The sequence below is a fragment of the Arachis ipaensis genome, chromosome B10 (genome assembly GCF_059453495.1).
Source record: "Arachis ipaensis isolate K30076 ecotype BB chromosome B10, ASM5945349v1, whole genome shotgun sequence".
NCBI classification, from domain to species: domain Eukaryota; kingdom Viridiplantae; phylum Streptophyta; class Magnoliopsida; order Fabales; family Fabaceae; genus Arachis; species Arachis ipaensis.
Genome location: NC_142435.1, coordinates 82119806 through 82127043, shown reverse-complemented (window position 1 = coordinate 82127043; position 7238 = coordinate 82119806). Strand labels below are relative to the sequence as shown.

Below are 7238 nucleotides of genomic sequence, written 5' to 3'. Positions count from 1 at the left end.
ATGTAAAAATGAAATTGAAATCAATGGAAACAAAGAAATTAAAGTTCAAAAGCTCTCCCAAAACTATTATGAAAATTCTAAAAGGAAAGCTCCTCGAATAACTTGAATTCTATCCTGTTTATACACTTTCTTCCAATGATCTTCAAGCCTTGAGTTGGGCCTTTGCTCTTGGTGGAATTGGGTTGAAAGAGGCCTTGGTTGATTGCTCTTGAAGTTTGGAGAAGAACCGAAGTGAACCAATTGAACCGGTTTTGAGGTTAGCAAAAGTTGGACCAAAAGTTTGAGCCAAAGTTAGGGGTCTAACTTTGGCTCCAACTTTTCATATCAGCTTAGCACATTCTGCTGGTATGGACGTTGGTGCCAACGTTAGGGGTCTAACTTTGACCCTAACGTTGGCAATGCCTTGTGTGCTAGTGGCGCCAACGTTAGCCTCCAAGTTAGGGGGCTAACGTTGGCGCAAACATTGGCTCCTTCCCCATTGTAATTCATGTGCCAGCGTTAGCCTCCAAGTTAGGGGGCTAACGTTGGCGCAAACGTTGGTGCCCAGGGGAGAAATTCTCAATTTCCAACGTTAGCCTCCAAGTTAGGGGGCTAACGTTGGGGCTAACTTTTGCTCCTCTTCCTTGAATATTCATGTGCCAACGTTAGCCTCCAAGGTAGGGGGCTAACGTTGGGGTTAACTTTTCAACCAAAAGTTTGTACAAAAGTTTGATGCTAACTTTAGGTCCAGCTTCTTGCTTCCTGGTTCAATTTCACTTATTCCATTGTCTTCTCTTTACTCCTAGCTATTCCTTCTTGCTTCAACCTTTCTCCAAGCTTTCTTCACCTATCATTAATCAACCAAACTCATCAAAGCTATGCTCAAAATCATGAGATATTCAATCTTTCATAATATGCAACAAATATAGCATAAATCCTCATGAAATGGCATGAATTCATATATGGTTGATTCAATTAGGGGAAACATGAAAATCTACTCAATTAGCTTGCTTGTAGCTCAAGAAAGTGCATAATTCTAATGAAAACAAAAGAAAAAGACTAGCTAAAATAGGCTAGGATGACTTGTCATCAGTGGCCACTTATGAGCATTTGCCAACGTTAGTGACAATGTTAAGTGTCACTAACGTTGGCTCAACTTCCCCTCTCCACGTTAGAGTTCTCGTTAACTTAGTTAATGTGACTCTTAACATGGTCAATGATGGCTTCGAGAGCGTTATTGGCAATCACTTTTCTCATTAACTTTGCAAGTTACCTCCCATTCCTTGCTTCCTTTGGTCCTGAAATCAAGCAATAGAGTGCATCAAAGTTCTAGTCCAAGTCATGGGTAATGCAACATACAATTTGTCACTAAACTCATGCAAAATCCTCATGAAATAATGTAAAATGCACAATGTATGCTTGAATCAAGGTGTAAGTGAATATCTACCCAAAACTAGCTTATTTCCTAAGGGAATGCATGAAACTATCCTAAAAACAGTAAAGAAAAGGTCAGTGAAACTGGCCAAGATGCCCTGGCATCACAACACCAAACTTAAAGCTTGCTTGTCCCTAAGCAAGTACTGGAACAAGAGAATGATGAATGGAATGCCAAGAGCAATGAGTCATTCTTGTGGAAGTCATATCACTGATTTTATGGTGGTTTCATGCATAGCAACTTAGGTTCATTCCTTTACTGGCTTTCAGACCTTTATCATGTCCTAAAACACTCACCTTGCTTACATCCCATGAGACTTTTATTCATTGATCCCTTTGTTGTCATTTCAGAGCTTATTGGTGTTCTTAGGCTAATTGCTCTATAAGGGGGCAACTTTTTAAGATAAGCTTTCAGCCAACACTCCCGAACCAGTTGGTTCAAGGTGCTAGGTGTTGAAGCACCCCTAAGGACTTACTCCCTCAAGTATCTCCCCCATACATACACACCACAGGCATATAGTTCATTTATTTTCCTTCTTGAAACCTTGGTGTCCAGCACCTCTTTGGGTTACTAAATGCTCTGTGGTGAGGGTTACTCTTGATAATGGACTTTCAGCTGATAATCCCCGGTTAGTTAACCCAAGTTACCAAGTGATAAAGCACCCCTAAGAGCTTATTCATCCAAGTAGATCCCTCACACAGGAACACCACAGACACATATCTTAAGATCAAAACCATTGGTGCCTAGCCTTATTGCTTGCTCTTTTTCTTTTGTTTTTCCACTTTCATTATTCTTTTCTCTTTCTCTTCTTAGGATCTTGTCATATACTTAGTCTCATGAGTATATTCAAAGCAAAGTATTCAGGCCAGATAGTTGTCATCCCACCTTATGGTTGAACCAACTTAGCTAACTTATGATCATACCACAAACTCATGAATGTACTCTATAGTATGAACTCTACTCTGGTCTTTTGAAACATAAACATTCTCTCTTCATTTGATTCAAAAAGAACGAGCATACAAGTAAGTAAAGTAAGGATGTAGTGACATAAAGACTGGCACACAGGGACCTTCTTCAATACCAAAGACTTAAAAGACAGAATTGAAAAAGGTTTAAACATAACATGGAAGCAAGTTCTATTTCATACAAGATCTTCCTTATTTAAAATATAGAGAAAGGTGGAATAAAGAAGGAACTCCACCACCTTTTACTGTTGTCGATGTCCATGCTCTTTTCCTTGCTTGTCCTCCTTGTTTCCTCTTGCATTTCCTCGCATCCGTGCCAATCTTGCTTGCTTCCAATCCTCAAGTGCCTTCCTCACTGACTCATGACTCTCTTCCACCCTTTGTCTTTCCTCTCGTGCTAATTCATCCTTCATTTCTTCATACCTGGCTATTCCTGGATGCAATATTGGCAGCTGTCCCACTAAGTAGCCGAGCCTAGCTTGAGTGTTTATGTGATGTCCTGTTTTGCTCATTTGTTGTTTTTGCCATGCTTCCTGTTGGCTCAGCCAGTTGGATTGAAGGTTCAGTATTTGCTCTTGTCCTTCCATATGTCTCATTCCCAGATCCTCAATGGCTCTTAGAAGGTGACTCATGTTCAAGTTGGCTGGATCATAATACTCTCCTTGTTGATATTCTTCCTGATGAGGTCCCTCTTGGTGAACTCTTTTTTTTGCTTTTAGTTTCCCTATTTGTGGCCTTCTTTGTTGCTGAGCAGGTGTAGTATAAATCAATCGCTCGAGCGTAACTGGCCTCCCTGGGTTCACCTAGTCTGGATTGCTGTCCTCAAATACTACCTTGGCCTTGTTGCACAAGCGGAGAATGGTGCTGGGGTACCAAAGCCTGGCACCTGAATCAACCTTCTCAGCCGAATCTTGAATCCCATCAGCGATGAGCTCATTCACATTGATTTCCCCACCTTGTATTAAGCAATGCACCATAGTAGCTCGATTGATGTTTACCTCTGAATTATTTGCAGCTGGTAGAATGGACTTCCTTACAAGTTCAAACCACCCCTTGGCTTCAGGGCTCAGGTCTCCCCTCTTGATGAACTTGGGTCTCTCATCTGTGTACCTCTCCCAGTCAGCTGCTATAACACAGATGTCTGACACTATCTCTGAGAGCTCATCATTATCAGGGCTTCTACTTATCCATGCCTGATAACTGTCCTCATCAAAATGAGGTGATTTTAGGTGAAGAGCTCTTGTTATGGCATTTGGGCTGAAGTCCACCTCCTTTCCTCTCACGTAACTTTTAAAGGTTGGGGCCTTGGTTTTATCTTCTCTTACTACATTTGCATAAAATTCTTTGATGAGGTTTCCATTGATCTTCCCCTCTAGACTTGTGAGCAATTGCCACCCCCTCTGTTCGATTTTCTCCAGAATTTGTGGTGACTCATTTGCATTGATTTGGAAGATTAACTCTGGCAATATCTTTCTGGCCCTTATCCGTTCGAATTCTCGTTCATGAAAGGCAGTTTTGAATCTCTTCTCATCGAAAGGAGCACTCTCCATGGGTTCCTTCCTCTTTTGCCTCTTTAAGCTTGATGATGCCATGAATTGAGTTGCTGTTTTGAGGGGGGAGTTGGAGGATACGGATAGATGAGGAATAGGTTGGCTAAGACAGAGTGTGATGAAGGGGGTTGAGCAAGCCGAAAGTATGAAGTGTGGAGAGTGGGAATTTGAGTGTGAGGAATGAGCATGCACTAAGGTTCACTTATATAGGGAGATCATGAGTGGATGGAAGGTGTGGATTGCAAGGATTGTTGCTTGATGGACGGTTGGGGTTGTGTATGAAGGAAGGACAAGGATCATCACTTAATGAGAGTGATTGGTTCGGTCTTCAAGGGTCTTCCTTCTCCAATGTTGCATGGCAATGTTCCCCATGCGTTCCCTCTTGAGACATGTGTGTAGTGTACTTCATTAAGTGGCGGAATCTCCCCCTATTTAATTGTCCAAATCAATCCCTTTCAATGCTCTTTTCCTTTTTCCTATAAAGATTTAAAATAAGGAAATTAATATCATAAAAAATCAAACTCTACGGCTAGAATAATAAAGAGAAGAAAAAGAGTTTGTATATTTATGAATTTCAACTAGCCAACTACTTGTGTATCCTTATAGGCAGATTGATGGCACATTGGGGTGACACCAAACTTAGTTTGGAGCACTGTGATGAAATGTTTTGTTCAAAGCTCCAAGAGTTCTGCTTTGAACACCAAACTTGTTCTTCACTATATACTGCATGATAAAGATTTCACCAAGTGTTTGTCAAGTTTGGGTTGAAATTCATAAACATTGATTTATTCACTATTTTAAAAACATATAAAACATGGGTTGCCTCCCATGAAGCGCTTCTTTAGCGTCACTAGCTTGACATTTTTCCCTCATCAGGGTGGTTGGTAGTGCTTAAAGTCCTCCCCTCTTGCTGTGGACTTATATCCATTGGTTGGATCAATGATCTCCACATGTTCCAGGGAAAGAACTCTGTTGATAGTGAAGACCTTAGGTAACTGAGATGGTACAGTGGGGAGATTAGGGGAAATATCTGGGAAGTAAGCTGAGACAACTCTATCCCCTAGAGAGAAGTCTTCCGTAGGGATCTTCTTGTTCCTCCACCTCCTTGGTACCTTCTTCTTTGTTTCTTTTGAGGTTGCCTTCCCCTTGGTGACCTCTTTTTCTAAAGGAGTTGTGATGCTGTCTTCACCTGCCTCTAGAGGTTTAGGTTCCTCCAACTTTTTCTTGAGCTGTGGCAATTGCTATTTTCCTTGTTTATCAATTAAGGGGATCTCAGAATGAACTGGCTGTGCTTCAGTGCTTGTCTCCTCTTTCAGTATCTCATTATCATTTGTGCTTAGTTCCTTGTCCTCTTGATCTGTTTCTTGTGAGAGTTTGAAAACATTGAAGCTGAGTCGTTCATCATAGATTCTCAATATTAGCTCCCCTTTCTCTACATCGATAAGTGCTCTGGCCGTAGCTAGGAATGGTCTTCCCAATATGATTGGGTGAGTGTGACTCTCTTCCATGTCCAGGATGACAAAGTCTGTTGGGAGAAAGTATTTCCCAACCTTTAGCAACACATTTTCCACCACTCCTATTGCTTGCTTTTGAGTTTTGTCAACCAGTCTGATGATTACATCTGTGGGCATTATCTCATTTATCTGCAGCCTCTTCACCAGGGATAAGGGCAGTAAGTTGATGCTGGCCCCCAAATCACATAGTTCTCTATCGAACATAGTTTCACCTATGGCACAAGGGATGTGAAAATTCCCTGGGTCTCTTCTTTTTGTAGGCAACTCAGGTTTAATAAGGGCACTATATTCCTTGTTCATCACTATAGTCTGGCCTCCTTTGAGTGAGCTTTTCCTGGGAAGAAGTTCCTTCATATACTTGATGAATGCAGGCATTTGTTGAATTGCCTTGATGAATGGTATGTTTACATGCAGAGATGCAAACAAGTCTAGGAACCTTGAGTATATTCTCTTTCCCACAGCACCATTGAGCAGTTGAGGGAATGGTGCATAGAGCTTCAGCAGCTCTTGTTGTGAGATTTCTGGTTCTTGGTGATCTCTATCCTCCTCCTTTGTTGAGTTGTCATCAGGTTGTTCGAAATATTTGCCATGCTTGTCTTCAATCTCTTGATCACTTGTAGTGACCATTTTGCAATCTTTCCATCTTACTTTCTTTGCTTCTCCTTTGGGGTTTTTCTCCGTGTCACTTGGGAAGCTATTAGTAGGTTTGGGAATCTTCTCAGCTAAACATCCCACCTGGAATTCCAGCTTCCTAATGGTCTCTCCCTAGTTCTTAATATTGGCTCGCACCTCCTCTTTGAACACCTTATTTTCTTGAATCTCTTGGCATATTCCTTCAAGTAAGGTTTCAATCTTAGAGAGCTTGTCATCAATTGATGGGTGATTCGGAGCAGATGTGCTGTTTTGGTTTTGATAGACGTGTGGAGAAGTGTTGTTGTGGGGGTGTTGAGATGTCCTCTGTGTGAATTGTTGGTGAGCTGCATTGTTGTTGGAGTTGTAATGTCTCTGGTCTTGGTTTTGATCTTGCTGACTTCTCCACCCAAAGTTTGGGTGGTTTCTCCATCCAGGGTTGTAGGTCTTGGAGTATGGATCATAGTTTTTCCTTGGTGAATTCCCAATGTAGTTGGCTTGCTCCTGACTACCCTCTGCTTCTTCATTCACTCCTTCTTGGGTTGTTGATGAAGTGGAGATTGCTGCTACTTGGTTCCTCTCCATCTTCTTGGTGAGGTCAGCCAGCTGCTGGGTAATGAGCTTGTTTTGGGCCAACAGAGCATCTACATTGTTTAGCTCCATTACTCCTCTTGTGTTCCCTTTTTTGGAAGCATAGAAGTAGTCGTTCTCTGCTACTGTTTCAATGACATCTATAGCCTCCTCAATGGTTTTCTTCTTGTTCAAGGATCCTCCGGATGAATGGTCTACGGCCTTCTTTGACTCATAAGAGAGCCCTTCATAGAAAATGTGCAGCTGCACCCATTCGTTGAACATGTCAGGTGGACACCTCCTTGTGAGGTCCTTAAATCTCTCCCATGCTTCATACAAAGTTTCACCATCTTGTTGCCTGAAAGTTTGGACCTCAGCTCTCAGCCTATTGATTCTTTGAGGAGGGTAAAATCTTGCTAAGAATTTGTTCACCACATCTTCCCAAGTTGTCAAGCTTTCCCTTGGGAAAGATTCCAGCCACTTGGCTGCCTTGTCCTTAAGTGAGAATGGAAACAAGAGCAGTCTATAGGTGTCAGGATGAACACCATTAGACTTCACTGTGTCACATATCCTCAGGAAGGTGGTTAGATGTTGA

At 41.8% G+C, this 7238-nt stretch overlaps 1 non-coding gene across 1 annotated transcript; it reads left to right on the top strand.

The window, feature by feature from the left end:
- The first annotated feature begins 6926 nt into the window (after window positions 1-6926).
- On the top strand, window positions 6927-7030 carry LOC148580619 (small nucleolar RNA R71). Its single transcript, XR_015899685.1, has one exon. It is a non-coding gene; the product is annotated as a small nucleolar RNA R71 (small nucleolar RNA).
- Window positions 7031-7238: the final 208 nt, after the last annotated feature.